This window comes from Callithrix jacchus, chromosome 5 (assembly GCF_049354715.1).
Source record: "Callithrix jacchus isolate 240 chromosome 5, calJac240_pri, whole genome shotgun sequence".
NCBI classification, from domain to species: Eukaryota; Metazoa; Chordata; class Mammalia; order Primates; family Cebidae; genus Callithrix; species Callithrix jacchus.
The window spans coordinates 13,180,229-13,195,707 of record NC_133506.1 but is presented as its reverse complement, the minus strand read 5'-3'; the positions used below and the strand labels follow the sequence as shown (position 1 = coordinate 13,195,707).

At 42.0% G+C, this 15,479-nt stretch overlaps 1 non-coding gene and 1 pseudogene across 1 annotated transcript; both read right to left on the bottom strand.

Annotated features, from left to right (window-relative positions):
- Window positions 1-220: 220 nt before the first annotated feature.
- On the bottom strand, window positions 221-1,369 carry LOC100404631 (small ribosomal subunit protein uS2 pseudogene; annotated as a pseudogene).
- A 13,740-nt stretch (window positions 1,370-15,109) lies between these two features.
- LOC118154091 (U1 spliceosomal RNA) lies at window positions 15,110-15,271 on the bottom strand. Its single transcript, XR_004744017.2, has one exon. It is a non-coding gene; the product is annotated as a U1 spliceosomal RNA (small nuclear RNA).
- Window positions 15,272-15,479: the final 208 nt, after the last annotated feature.

Genomic DNA, 15,479 nt, shown 5'->3' with positions numbered 1-15,479 from the left:
GAGCCATTACTTTTATGTAAAGATGCATAGTCTAAAACATCCCAAGATGTAATTGCTCATATTTTTGGTCTGGGTAACAAATATATAGCTCTATAGTGGACCACTTCTCATAAGTTCTATTAAAGGGTTGCTCTCCCTCTCTTTTTCTTTCTAGTCTAATTTAATGTTTTTTAGAGACAGGGTCATACTTCATTGCCCAGGCCAGAGTGCAGTGGCGTGATTATGGCTCACTATATCACTGATCTTCTGGGCTCAAACAATCCACCCACTTCAGCCTCCTGAGTAGCTGGGACTACAAGGGTGTTCATCTATGCCCAGCTAATTTTCTTTTTTTTTTTTCAGAAACTCGATGTTTATTTTCCATGAGTCTTTTATGCTGTTTAAGAGGCCACAAAAGAACAGCTTAAGACCATTCAGTGGTTGCTCCTACCCATTCAGTGGCCTGAGCAGTGGGAGCTGCAGACCAGTCTTCCGTGGCAGGCTGGGCACGCCAGTCTTCAGTAGAGAACTGCTGGATAGGCACAGAGGGCACCTGCACACCTTCAGACCAGTTGGCAACCTCAGGCTGAGTAGCAGTGAACTCACGAGCTGGAGCAGTCCATTCGCCCTGAAATTCCTTTTGGTCATGACCTTTTCAGCAGCAGCCTGCTCTTCTTTTTCAATCTCTTCAGGATCTCTATAAAAATAGAGATCAGGCATGACCTCCCATGGGTGTTCACGGGAAATGGTGCCACGCATGCGCAAAACTTCCCAAGCCAGCATCCACAGACATCAAACCCACTGAGTGAGCTCCCTTGTTGTTGCATGGGATGGCAATGTCCACAGAGCACAGAGGAGAATCTGTGTTACGCAAAGCAATTGTAGGTACGTTAACATAAGACGCCTCCGTGAGAGGCTGGTGGTCAGCCCTTGGGTCAGTGACCACAAGCAGCCATGGCTCCCGGAAGGCTGCCTGGATCTGGTTAGTGAAGGTTCCAGGAGTAAAGCGGCCAGCAATTGGCGTTGCTCCAGTGGCAGCAGCAAACTTCAGCACAGCCCTCTGGCCAATATTCCTGGAGAATATAACACTGACATTAGCAGGGTTTTCAATGGCAACAATGGCACGAGCTGCCAGGAGAAGCTTCTCCCAGGTCCTCTTCAGATTTATAATGTAGATGCCATCACTTTTCCTTTTATAGATATACTCTTCCCTCTGGAAGTCAAGGTTGGTGTCACCTAAATGGGTTCCTGCTGCCAGAAACTTAAGGACATTCTCCTCCTTCATTTGCAGGGCATCACGGGCTCCGGACATTGTGAAAATTTCCCTTTAAGTTATGACGGGAATCCAGAACAACGCCGTTTGGAGCCCTTGGCAGGTAGCACGGAAAGCTAATTTAAAAAATTTTTTGTAGAGATGGAGTCTTGCTCTGTTGCTCAGGCTGATCTCAAACTCCTGACCTCAAGCAATCCTCTGGCCTCAGCCTCCCAAAGTGCTGGGATTACAGGTGTGAGCCACTGTGCCCGGCCCTGCTCTCCTGCTCTTTCTCCCTCTCCTCCAGCTGAATTTCCATCCATTTATATTCACTCAAACAACTCAGAAAGAGCACCAAATAAATTTTATATTGCCACATAAACATGGTACTGTCTAAAACTGTAAACTACTCATGGATGAGCCAGTGTCACCTTAGTCTTTTTGTCTTTCAGAAGGCATATCCTACCAGGTATGAAAATAAATATTAGAAAACTTACTGGATTTGATTTTACCCCTCAAAGTACAGTGGAGGCAGAATATCCAGTTAATTCTGGAAAAGACAAAAGAACTTTTGCCGAAATACGACCCACGGGGAAAAGTGGTATTCCAGGTTCTACAGACTAAAGCAGAAACCTCAGGGATCATCAGACCCGAGTCTACTGGAACATGGGCCGGTTTCCAGACTAGGGCAAAAGAGGAAATTAAGAGGCATCCAGAATTCCAGGCATCCAATTACAGCCCAATGAGAGACTGAAGAATGATCAGGTTGGCTGGGGACGGTGGCTCACGCCTGTAATCCCAGCACTTTGGGAGGTGGGCAAATCACATGAGGCCAGGATTTGAGACCAGGCTGGCTGACATGGCAAAACCCCATCTCTACTAAAAATACAAAAATTAGCTGGGCATGGTGATGCATGTCTGTAATCCCAGCTACTTGTGAGGCTGAGGCAGAAGAATTGCTTGAACCTGGAAGATGGAGGTTGCAGTGAGCTGAGATCATACCACTGCACTCCAGCCTGGGGGACACAGCAAGACTCTGTCTTAAAAAAAAAAAAAAAAAAAAAAAAAGAATGGTCAGGGCATCATGAAGGATGGGACCTGCCTCCAGAGAAACAGCTTAGTTATTGAAAAATGAAGCTGAATCCTTTGATTCTTGAAGTTACCCAAAGACTTCATAAAATTGATAGAGGCATTCTTCAAAAGCAAGCAGTGGTCTGTTCGCATAATAATGTAATATTTTTATTGAAATGCTTAAACAGTTTTGGCAGCAGGGCTGTGGAGGGAGAAAGGAAACAGGAGAGTATGTAAGAGGCAGAAGGTAACATGAAAGTTCCTGCCCTCTGCTCTGGGCAAACCCACACAGTGGTATTCACAGATGCTGCTGCTTCTTGCTTCGAGGAAAAAGGGTACATAGGTGGTCATGCAAACCTCAAAGCAGGAGTTGAAATGCCAAGTCAGACAGTGGCCTCCAATCCTTTCCTTTTCATAAACTCTTTTATACTGCTCTTGGTCCCTCTGGACGTAAGGAAAACACCAAGAAAACTTTAAGAGATAAGGAAGAAGTAACTCAGAGACCACCGCTGTCTCCTTGTCATCCTGCTATAAGCAACCAGATGACCCAGATTACATCATCTTCCTGCCCCATGAGTAGCTAATTAACATCCCACCATACCAGATCTGAAAGTGAAGAGGTAGTTTGCACAAAATATGCTATTACCAAGTGTTAATGATGCTAGGAGGCTCCAAACCAATATTATTCCTGGAACCATTTCATAACAGTTTGTTCCTGAAGACATCCAAGGGGACAGAGTCCATGATTAGAATTTCAGACCCAGTGCAGAGGTTCCCCCAGGGACACTCTTTAATTAAGAACCTTCTCAAGATCCTTCAGTTTATAACCTGTGTGTTGTGGCCCCTAGCAGGCCAGTTCTGCTCTGGCTCCATCTGGAAACAATACCTCTCCTGATAACATCGAAGTGGATCTGCTAGCACTGCAAAGTGGGTGCTGGGTTGGAAGTCCCTCCAGAGCTCCTGGGAGAAGGGTTTTGTTTATCTCTGGACCCTGACAGCATCTTGCCCAACTTCCATGATGATTCCCTGGATCAGGTCATCTGCATTGCAGCTGGTTAAGGAGGTGTTGATTTTGCGGCATCACTTGACTGCTTCTGCAGTTCTCATTTGTCCAAAATGAACACGTTTTACCCCATACCTACAAGGCTCAGCCTTGCCTGAGTCTCAGAACCTCCCTTAGGCTCTGTTAAGGGAGAGACACAGAGTTCAGCACTGCAGAGTTCAGCATCAGGTCACATTTGTAGGTGGTCTGGCCCCCTCTGGAGTCTGAGTTCTTGTAAATAGTCTTGTTTCTGCTTCATCTGTCACCAGTCCCCAGCTACCTCCACTGTAGTCCAAGATTATATAATGTATGTTGAAATGTTTGAGACCTCAGGTCAAATCCCGTTTAGGCCACTTACCAGCTGTGTGATTGTGGAACAAGTGACTTAACTATGAAACTTGCCTTCCTCATCTATAAAAGAAGGATAGGAATGCCAACCTCAGAGGCCTGGACTGTACAGGAAATAAGCTAGTTTTGTGACCCCCTGCTAATGTGCCTGGCACATGGTGGCATTTGAGACATGGCAGCTGCTATTGCGATTTCAAAAAGTAGCAGCTTCATTGAGATATAATTGATACCAATGAAACCCTTCCCTTTAAAGTGTACAATTCAGTATTTTAGTATCTGTACAGAGTTATGCAACCATAGTCACTGTCTAGTTTCAAAAAATTTTTCATCACCCCCACAAGAAACTCTGTATTTACTAGTAATTACTCCCAATCCCCTCTCCCTTAGCCCCTGGCAACCACTAATGAATTTCTATCTCTATCGATTTGCCTATTCTGGACATTTTCTATAAATAGAATCATATAATATGTGGCTATTTGTGTCTGGCTTCTTTCACTTAGTTTCGCTTCTTATCAACATCATGTTTTCTTTATTTTTTTTATTTTTTTGAGACGGAGTTTCGCTCTTGTTACCCAGGCTGGAGTGCAATGGCACGATCTCAGCTCACCGCAACCTCCGCCTCCTGGGTTCAGGCAATTCTCCTGCCTCAGCCTCCCGAGTAGCTGGGATTACAGGCAAGCGCCACCATGCCCAGCTAATTTTGTGTATTTTTAGTAGAGACGGGGTTTCACCATGTTGACCAGGATGGTCTCGATCTGTTGACCGTGATCCACCCGCCTTGGCCTCCCAAAGTGCTGGGATTACAGGCTTGAGCCACCGCGCCCGGCCAACATCGTGTTTTCAATGTTCATGCCGGCTGTAGCATGTATCAGCACTTCATTTCTTTTTACAGCTGAGTACTGCTTCATTATGTGGATATACCCCATTTTGTTTGTCCATTCATCTGTTGACGGACATTTGGGTTGTTTCTACTTTTCAGTTATTGTGAATGATGCTGCTACAAATGTATGTATACAACTTTCGGGGAGACATATGTTTTCATTCCACTTGAGTATATACTTTAGAGTGGAACTGTGAGGTCATATGCTAACTGTATGTTTAACCTTTCAAAGAACTGCCAAAGTGTCTATCACAGTGGCTGCACCATTTTACAGTCCCATCAGCAACATAGGAGGGTTCCAATCTCATTACATCCTCACTAATTATTACTGTCTGACTTTTTGATTATAGCCATTCTAATAGGTGTGAAACTATATCTCATGGTGACTTGTATTTCCCTAATACTAATAATGTTTGCGTCTTTTCACCTGCTTATTGGCCATTAGTATATCTTCTCTGAAAAAAAATGTATATTCAAATTTTTTCTCTTTTTAAAATTGAGTTATTTGGCTTTTTATTACTAAGTTGTAAATGTATTTTATATCTTCTGTATATGTCTCTAATCTGATATGCGATTTGCAAATATTTTCTCCCAGTCCCTGGTTGTCTTTTCAATTTTTTGATGGTGTACTTCGAAGCACAAAAGTTTTAAATTTTGATGGCGTCCAATTTATCTACCTTTTCTTTGGTTGCTTTTGCTTTAGGTATCATATCTAAGAAATCATTGTTTAGTCTAAGGCTCAAGAGTTTCTCCTATGTTTTCTTCTAGGAGTTTTATACTTGGAGGTCTTATGTTTATGCCTATGATCCATTTTGAGTTCATTTTCTATGTGATGTAAGGTAGGGATCCAACTTCATTCTTTTGCCTATGGATATCCAGATGAGTGGAATTACTGTTGAAAAGAAATGCAAACACACAAATTCTGTCTCCCTTGAATTGTTTTGACACCTTTGTGCCAATTGTACATAAATATATGTTTTTATTTTTGTACTCCAAATCTATTCTATGGACCTATATGTCTATTCTTATGCCAGTACCACACAATCTTAGTTACAGTAACTTTGTAGTAAGTTTTAAAATCAGGAAGTGTGAGTCATTCAACTTTGTTCTTTTTTTGTTTTTCAAGATTGTTTTGGCTATTCTGGGTCCCTTGAATCTCCATAAAAACTTTAGAATCGGCCGGGCGTGGTGGCTCAAGCCTGTAATCCCAGCACTTTGGGAGGCCAAGGTGGGTGGATCACGAGAGATCGAGACCATCCTGGTCAACATAGTGAAACCCCGTCTCCGCTAAAAATATAAAAAATTAGCTGGGCACGGTGGCGCGTGCCTGTAATCCCAGCTACTCAGGAGGCTGAGGCAGGAGAATTGCCTGAACCCAGGAGGCGGAGGTTGCGGTGAGCCGAGATCGCGCCATTGCACTCCAGCCTGGGTAACAAGAGTGAAACTCCGTCTCAAAAAAAAAACAAAAAACAAAAAACTTTAGAATCAGTTTGCCTATTACCAAGAACAAACCTATCTGGAATTTTAGTAGTGATTGCATTGGATCTGTAGATCAGTTTGGGGAATACGGCATCTAAACAATCAATATTAAGTTATATGATTCATGAATATCAGATGCCTTTTCATTTGTTTAGGTATCATCTAATTTGACAATATTTTGTAGTTGCCAGTGTAGAAGTCTTACACCTCCTTTGTTAAATTTGTTTTTTTTTTGTTGTTGATATTTTGTAAATGAAGTTGTTTTCTTAATTTCCTTTCATGGCTATTATACAGAAATGCAATTGACTTTTGTGTATTCTTGTATCTTGCAATCTTTTTGAACTAGAACTTGTCTATTAGTTCTGAGAGTTTTGTGTGTGTGTGTGTGCTTGCATTTCTTAGGATTTTCTATATACACAATTGTGTTATATAGGCATATTTTTACTTCTTTCTTTCCAACCTGGACACCTTTCATTTATTTTTCTTGTCTAATTAGCCTACCTAGTGCTTCCAGTAAAATGCTTAATAAAAATGGCAAGAGTGGATATTTTTCTCTTATTTTTGTTTTGTTCCTGATCTCAGGGGGAAAGCTTTCAGTCTTTTACCATTAAGTATGATGGTAGCCATAGGCTTTTTATAGAAGTCCTTCGTCAGATCAAGAAAATTCCCTTAGATTTCTAGTTAGTTGACTTTTTTTCTTTTTTTATCATGAAAGACTGTTAGATTTTGTGAAATGCTTTTTCAGTATCTATGAGATGATCATGTGGTAGTTTTTTCCTTTTGTTCTTTTAGTAAGGTATATTACACTGATAGATTTATTTTATTTTATTTTAGTTTAGTTTAGTTTTTGAGACAGCGTTCCGCTCGTTACCTAGGCTGGAGTGCAATGGCGCGATCTTGGCTCACTGCAACCTCCGCCTCCTAAGTTCAGGCAATTCTCCTGCCTCAGCCTCCTGAGTAGCTGGGATTACAGGCATGCACCACCATGCCCAGCTAATTTTTTGTATTTTTAGTAGAGACGGGGTTTCACCATGTTGACCAAGATGGTCTCGATCTCTTGACCTCGTGATCCACCCGCCTCGGCCTCCCAAAGTGCTGGGATTACAGGCTTGAGCCACCATGCCCGGCCAGATTTTTAAATGGTGAATGAGCTCTGCATACCTGGGATAAATCCCCCTTGTTAATGGCATCTAATCCCTTTTGTGTATTGTTGGCTTCAGTTTGCTAGTACTTTGCTTAAGATTTTTGCATGTGTATCAAAAGGTACTTGGCTTTGTCTAGTTTTGGTATTATGTTACCACTAGCTTGACGGTTGGGAAGTGTTCCCCCTCCTCTCCTCTTCTTCTTCCTTTCTTCTTTCTTTTCTTCTTCTTCTTCTTTTCTTCTTTTATTGAAAGAGTTTTGTAAAGCATTTGTCTTAACTTTACTTTAAATGTTGATAGAATTCACCCATGAAGCTATCTTTTCTTCATGGGTGAATTCTATCTAGAAAGTTTTAAAATTACTAATTGAATATTCTTTACTTGGTATAGATGTTTCAATCTTCTATTTCTTCCTCTTCCATTTTTTGAGACAGGGTCTCATTCTGTTGCCCAGGCTGGAGTACAGTGCTGTGATTACAGCTCACTGCAGCCTCAACCTCCTGACCTCAAGTGATTCTCTCACCTCAACCCCCCAAGTAGCTGGGACCAAAGGAGTATGCCCCCACGCCTGGTAAATTTTTTTTTTTTTTTTAGAGACAGGGTTTTGCTTTCCTGTACAGGCTTGTCTCAAACTTTTGAGCTTAAGCTATCTGCCTGCTTTAGCCTCCCAAAGTGCTAATATTACAGGCATGAGCCACCATGCACAGCCTAGGTTTTCTATTTCTTCTTGAGTCCAGTTAACTAGTTTGTGTATCTCTATGAATTTCTCCATTTCATCTATGTTGTCTTATTTGTTGGCATACAATTGCTCATAATATTGCCCTGTAGTCATCTTGCTTGACCTGTCAGTAGCCTATGACACAGCTGATCATTCTCTCCACCTTGAAATCCTTTTGTTACTTCGTTTCTGAGACATCTCACTCACCTGTTTTTCTGAGCTCTTCATCTCAGGTTCTTTTGTTGGCTCCTCATTTCCCCAATCTCTAAACATCACAGTGTCCCAAGCCTCAACACTGGACTCCTCTATCTATTATTCCTCCTTGGTGCTCTCATCCAATCTCTTGATTGTTAAGTATCATCGTTAATTAGGGTTACATCTTCAAGATTTATAACTCCAATTCCAATTGCTCTTCTGAATTCTGGCTCCAATATGCACTTGCCTACCTAACACCTATACTTAGATGTTACATATCCACTTCTGACCTCACCTGTCCAACACTAAACTCTTGATATTCCCATGTGAATGTGCTGTTCCTTTAGACTTCCTCATCCCAGTAAATGATGTCTCCATAATTTCAGATGCTTAGCCACAAACCTTGGAGTCATTCTTAACTCCTCTGTCCTCTCATATCCAATAGCTAATCTTTTTTAAAAGTCCTGTAGACTCAACCTTTAAAATATGTCCAGATCCTGGCCACTGATTTCCACCTTCATTGACTGCCACCACTGCCACAAGTCATCATCAATCCTCACCTACACAGTAAATGGCCTCCTTACTGGTATCCCTACTTCTATCCTTATCTCTTTACAATCCATTCTCCACGTAACATCGAAACAGAGTACATTAAGGTCTTAGTCAAGTGATGTTCCTTCTCTACTGAAAATGCCTTCAACAGCTCTTGTGTCACACATGAGACAGAGTCCTTAGAGTGACTACCAGCCCTTTACAATTTGGCTCTCAATATGTCTCTCACTTCTCCTGCTTTCCCCCTCATGCACTCTTCTTCAGCAACATTGACCTCTGTGCTGTTCCTTAGACATGGCAAGCATTCCTCTGCCTCAGGTCCTTTGCACTTACTGTGCCCTCATACAGGGGTAGAGATTCCCATGCTCCCTCCCTCCCTCCTCATTCAGGGATTTGCTTCTATGCCACCTTTGAGTGTGGCCTTCTGAGATTTTTCTCCCTCTCCCTTTGCCAGCATGCTCTATCTTTCTTCTGTTCCATTGTTCTCCAAAGCACTTATCACCACCAGTAAAACACCATGTATGTTTTACTTGTTTGTTTCCTATTTCTCCCACTAGAGTCTAAGCTCCATGAGGGCAGGAATTTTTACCTGTTTCATTCTTTACTCTATTCCAAGCAACTAGAATAGTACCTGGCTCATAGAGACTGCTATGATGGTTCTCATATCTGGTTGTGCTTCATTCCTTCATTCCTTCATTCAACAGTATGCATGAGCATACTGCATGTGCATGAATAAATGATGCACAACCAGGTAGGGAAACCATTATTAGGAGTGCACTGAAACGGCATGAGGGTGAGTGGTCTACTCTTGGGGCCAAAATTACAACACTATGATTTGGGGAAAGGTGTATTGAATTCCTACTATGTGCATGACCCTGTGGAAGACAAAACAAGATATTAACTGGACCCTCATCCTTTTGATCAATTCAGTTTGGCAATCAAGCTCCTGCAGAGGGTCTGACATTGTGCAAGTTTTTGGGATTCAGGGACAATTAGGACACACAGTGACTGCCCTCAATGCACCTGCCAAGAATTCAAAGAAGCAAATACATAATTATAATACAGGATTATGAGTGCTTCTTTGGAGGAAAATACAAAATTGGGCCAATAAAGATTTCAGAAGTTGGGATATGGGTCCTCAAACCTTCCACTGGAGGTAATTTTGAGCTGGCTCATAAGTAAATATATGTCAGAGAAGCTTATTATTTCATAGGATAATGAGTAACGTTAAGACAAAACAATAGTTACAAGGCAGTGTGCTGCTCATCTTTGAGTTGGCTCATACCAGCTTGAGAGAGCTGATTGCTAAATTTTCAGAAATTTCAAGAGTGGATTAACATCATGTTGGTAGCTTGAACTTGGCCACGGTGGGAGAATACAGCACAAAAGCCAGTTGCATATTATCTGGGTTTCCCTGCTTGCACCTACCCAAGGGAGCCGTTTGCTAAACATTTACCAGCACACCTCTGGGCACAGGACAGATGTGTTCCCATGGTTTATACCATGGGATGGTCATAGCAGCTATCAGTTGGGGACAATACGCCTAGGTGATGGAATTTGAGCTGGGCCTTCCTGGTGGGCAAGACTTGGGACGTGCCAAAGTGAAGGTACTGGGTGGAATAGCATCCCCCCAAAATTCATGTTAATCTGCACCCTCCAGAATGTGACCTTATGTAGAGAGATTTGGATACAGAGACACAGAAGAAACCAAAAGGAGAATGTCATGTGAAGAGGGACACGTGGAGAGATGTAGCTATTAGATTGGAGCAAAACCAACTGCCATTACTTTTAATGGCAACAATTGGTTTTGCACCAATGTAATACAAGCCAAGGAATGCAGAGGACTGCTGTCAATCATCTGACTCTGGGAAAAAGCAAGGAAGGATGCTTCCCTGTAGGATTCAGAGGGAACACAGTTCTGCTGACACCTTGATATTGATTTCATACTTCTAGCTTCAGAACTGCAAGAGAATAAGTTTTAAGCCTCCAAGTTTGTGGTGCTTTGTTACTGCAGCCCAAGGAAACAGACACAGAATTGCATGGTGAAGGAAAAAGAGGTGGGGATGTAGAAGGGATGCACAAGGGATGGGGAAGAACAAGAATTGTTGACAGTATGGAGGGCTCTATAAGCCTCCTCCCTTCCTATGATGTACTTCTTGCATTTTAAACATCATTTCTGTGAATCCTTAAAATACTCCTATGAGGCAGAATTCATTATGCTCATTTTGAAGATAAAAATGGCACAAGTTAGCAGACTGGGCACAGAGGCTCACGCCTGTAATCCCAGCACTCTGGGAGGTTGAGACAGGTAGATCACCTTAGGTCAGGAGTTTGAGACCAGCCAGGCCTACAACCCTGTTGCTACTAAAAATACAAAAAATTAGCCAGGTGTGGTGGCAGGCACCTGTAATCCCAGCTACTCGGGAGGCCGAGAGAGGAGAATCGCTTGAACCTAGGAGGTGGAGGTTGCAGTGAGCTGAGATTGCACCATTGCACTGCAGTCTGAGCAACAAGAGCAAAACTCCATCTCAACAACAATAAAAGAGAGAGAGAGAGAGAGAGAGAGAGAGAGAGAGAGAGAGAGAGAGAGAGAAGTTAAGCAATTTGCTCAAGGTAATGACAGAATTTGGATTTGAAACAGGCTTGTTGGCTTTTAATGCTCACATTCCTTCCTCTGTGATACTCTGCCTGGCTGATGTTCTCTCCCAGATGGGCAAGAACCATCTCAACAATCTCAAGTGATGGAAATGGTAATGAGATATTAAAATCTTCAATGTCTACATCAAGGAAGAAGGGCATTGAGATTTTAGGGCCCAAGTAGAGTTCTATATCTTTTGCATTGCAAAGATCGCCTCAGCCTGTTAGAAGGATTCAGAATTCATTAAAGATTAAAACTTCAAGTAATCACAGACATGCTAAAAAAAAAAAATCTAAAGGGGAACTGAGACCCTTTGGATTGGAGGAAAACCACCATCATGTTAAGAAGAGATAGAGCAGTTGATATATATGTTGATTAAAATCTTCTTTTTCCCCCCAAGTGGTGCCTTTTATGTGGCATCGCAGTCAAACATCACGGTTAAGGGAATAAAGATCTAGCTATTAGGACAGCAGGTCACGATGAGACAACAGTGTTCACATTTGTATACATAAGACGAACTTCCACTGTGAAAATGTTTCCAACAGGGTTAAAAGGGAAGAATTACATCAAGCAACTGTGATTAGGATTGGGCTGCATTTAGGATATATTTAAAGGATAAAAGGCCAGTGGCTAGCCAGGAACAGTGGTGCCTGCCTATCTATAGTCCCAGCTACTCAGGAAGCTGAGGCAGAATGATGGCCTAGCCCAGGAGTTCAAGGCTGCAGTGCAGTGAGCTATGATCTCATTTAACTGTTAGGATTGCATTTGAATTTGTATATGGGTAAGGGTAATCAACCAATTATGTAATATAAGGTAACATTGCTAATATTGGTGCACTAGTTAAGTGGGAAGAGAATGTAATTATAATTTTCTGAATTCCTCGCCTTACCTTTTTTACAAATACATAGCCTACATATGGGATATGATTTTTCTCACCTGATTACTAAATTTATTAAAAGTCTAACATGAAAAATGATGGTATTTTTACCTGTTTGGGTTTTTTTCTTTTAATTATGGTGGTTAGAGTGTTTTAATCTTTGATTCTAATTCTCTGGGGTCTGAAGTTGGCTTAGCAACAAGAATTGGCTTCCATTAGGCCCATACCTCACTGGACTATTCAACACAGAAATCAAAAACCAGTAGCCTGAGGGCCAAGCTTGGCCGGCACTGAAGTGAGTTCTGTTTGGCTTGTACTGGTTGCTTGTTTTAAACATTCGAATTCAAGTGGCTTTAGTTGAGGTTTGACTTCACTTTCTCCACTACTTTATGGTCTCACATCCAGCCCAGTGCCCATAGTTTGTCATCTAGGTGGCCCTTGAAAGAATTTGCTTCTGCAACCCTTGAAGGGAATGCTTTGTTAGACTATTTTTTCCCCACGCTTGCAAAAATATTTCCATCCTTTTGATTATGTTTCTAATTCCTACAGAAGGCATATTCACCAAAGGTGAAACAGTTCAGTCGGATTGCTTTTCTCTTCAAGTCAAAAGTCCAGCCTGGAGAACCTGGATTTTTTCTGGTAGAGAGTGTGTATCCTTGAAGCTTAAATGGTGAAGGGAAAAGGGTAGGCAAAGCTTAAATGGTGGAGGGAAAGGGTAAGCTGAGCGGGACCAGGTAGAAGGGAACTTTGGGTGGCCAGAGCACCACGCCAGGGAAGAGGGAGTCCCCACTGGTGACCTGATGAGTACTATGGCCACGAGAAAACTTCTCAGCATTTCGTGGACAATGTATACACTCTTCCACATCCCAAATTCTGAGACATATCAGTTGAAAAAATGGAAAAAAAGTATTGTAATTCTGTGAGAATTAAAGCTTAGCAATCAGCAGGGGCCCCAGTGGTTTGAGGGATTCATCGAGCGATCCACTGAAGGCAAGCTCAGCTGACACAGCTGTTGAAGGTTGAGGTCAACAGTGCTGAGAGCAGGGCGAGGAGCACCTGAGAGAAGGTGCCGTGGGTTGATCAGTCTGCCTTGCTTGGAACTGATACCATGTTACAAGTGTATGTTCCTGGACCTGTCTGCTGCTGATTGGGAGGCATTCTTGCAAATAAAATACATATTAAGAACTTTATACTTTTTAGGTCAAGTGCAGTAGCTCACACCCATAATCTAAGCACTTTGGGAGGCTGAGGCAGGTGGATCACTTGAGGCCAGGAGTTTGAGATCAGCCTGGCCGGCATGGTGAAACCCCGCCTCTACTAAAAGTCTCAATATTAGCTGGGGATGATGGCAGGCACCTGTAGTCCCAGCCCAGCCACTTAGGCGGCTGAGGCAGGAGAATCACTTGAACCTGGGAGGCAGAGGTTGCAATGAGCTGAGATTGTGCTACCACACTCCAGCCTGGGTGACAGAATGAGACTCCATCCCAAAAAACAAAAAAAGAGAAAGTTTTAAAAATAAAATTAAAAAAAAGAACTTTACACTTTTTATAGCATAGTTTGCAGACCCTAAGAGTGATGTTCCAAGAAGTAACAACTTTTGGAAGCAAAATTATCTATAAATTGGTAATTTTGAATTGTGATTTCTATGTAACATTGTTAATTTTGCCAGGCTAGATCTGAATGTTAGATTATTCAAAAACTACTTAGTAATGTTTGCTAGCCTTTGACAAAGTTTGTATATTTGCTATAGGTTATAGTTCTTTGTAAATACTACTAGACAGAATATTTCTATTTTTAAAAAATGTCAAATCAAGTCATGCGTGGTGTCTCACATCTACCTGTAATCTCAGCACTTTGGGAGGGTGAGGCATGGATTACTGGGAGTCAGGAGTTCGAGACCAGCCTGGCTAACATGGTGAAACCGTCTTTATGAAAAATACAAAAATTGGCTGGGCATGGCAGGGGGGTTCCTGTAATCCTAGCTATTCAGGGGGTCAAGGCTTGAGAATTGCTTGATCCCGGGAGGCGGAGATTGCAGCTGGGTGATAGAACAAGACTCAGTCTCAAACAAACAATGTTAAATTCATAATAATGAGTAAATAACTTCTGAAGTCTCATTTCCAAGTTCTAAGTATTAATATTTATTGAGCATTTGAAAACACTACGAAGAATGAGGCTATAAAAAGGTGAGTAAGAATCTGTTTTAAAATATTGCCTTGGGCCAATCTTGTTCCTGGAGGAAAAATAATGGCCTCCAAGAGGCTTGGGTTTCTACCAGGAAGCAAAGTTACTGAGTACATGTCACAGCCTAAAGAAGTCACAGGGATTTGCTTTTGTTTGTCTGTTTCCCGTGTTCTCAGGTTCATCTAGAAACATCACTTTACTTCTGTCTTGGCTGATGATTCAGCTCATGTACCCAAGGAAGCTTAACTGAATGTGGCAACCTGAGCTGCTGTTTTGGTCATGGAATCAGGTGTCCTTTACTGTTCTGAGGTCCAAAGAGCCCAGGGTGAAATAACAGGACCTGTGGCTTCCCATGTGTCAACTGCATGGTTTCCAGTGTGGACCAGTTCCAGTAGAACAAGATGTGATCAACTGTATCAGGTTCTCCAAGTATAGTGATCCCTCTTTTGAGAAGAAACTATTCTTTATCATCATTGAGATGAATTGTGAAACAAGGGTGTCTGCATCTGATGCCCTGTAATCCTGGGAGGCTGGCAAGCAAAGACAGGGCACGAATGAAATTTATCAGGCACATGTTTAACTTCTCACTTCAACCCAAATCAAAATGGAAGCCTCCTTGGTTGTCATCAAAGCCCAGTATTGAGGTGTTAGCAAGTAAGGACAAAGTCGGAAAAGAGCTCATGCCTCTTACACTTTAGGGAGTGTAACAGACAATGATTGGCCTCTGTTCTACTCCCTTTAAAGGAAAAACATGTGGGATAATGAGAACACAGTTCCCACTGCCACATATTATGCAGCTGCATTTCCCACATTTGAGGAAATCACAGGGTCAGCACATCTGGAGTGCAATGAGTAGACATCACCTTGGGAAAACCACCTCCATGATCATGGCATCTCACCTACCAGGTAAGGATCTGTTGTACTCACATTTTACGTGTGTGACCAGGGGAGGGGAAAATTGAAATTAAATTTTCCTTTTAGTCTAAAAGAACCACTCATTTTGATGTAACAAACATGAGTTGATTGTTATATTATGTATATAATTAGATATAGAAGTGCATTCAAAGTTTCAATCCTGTAGATGTAGATAACATAGATGGAGTGGGTGACGTTGATGTAGTT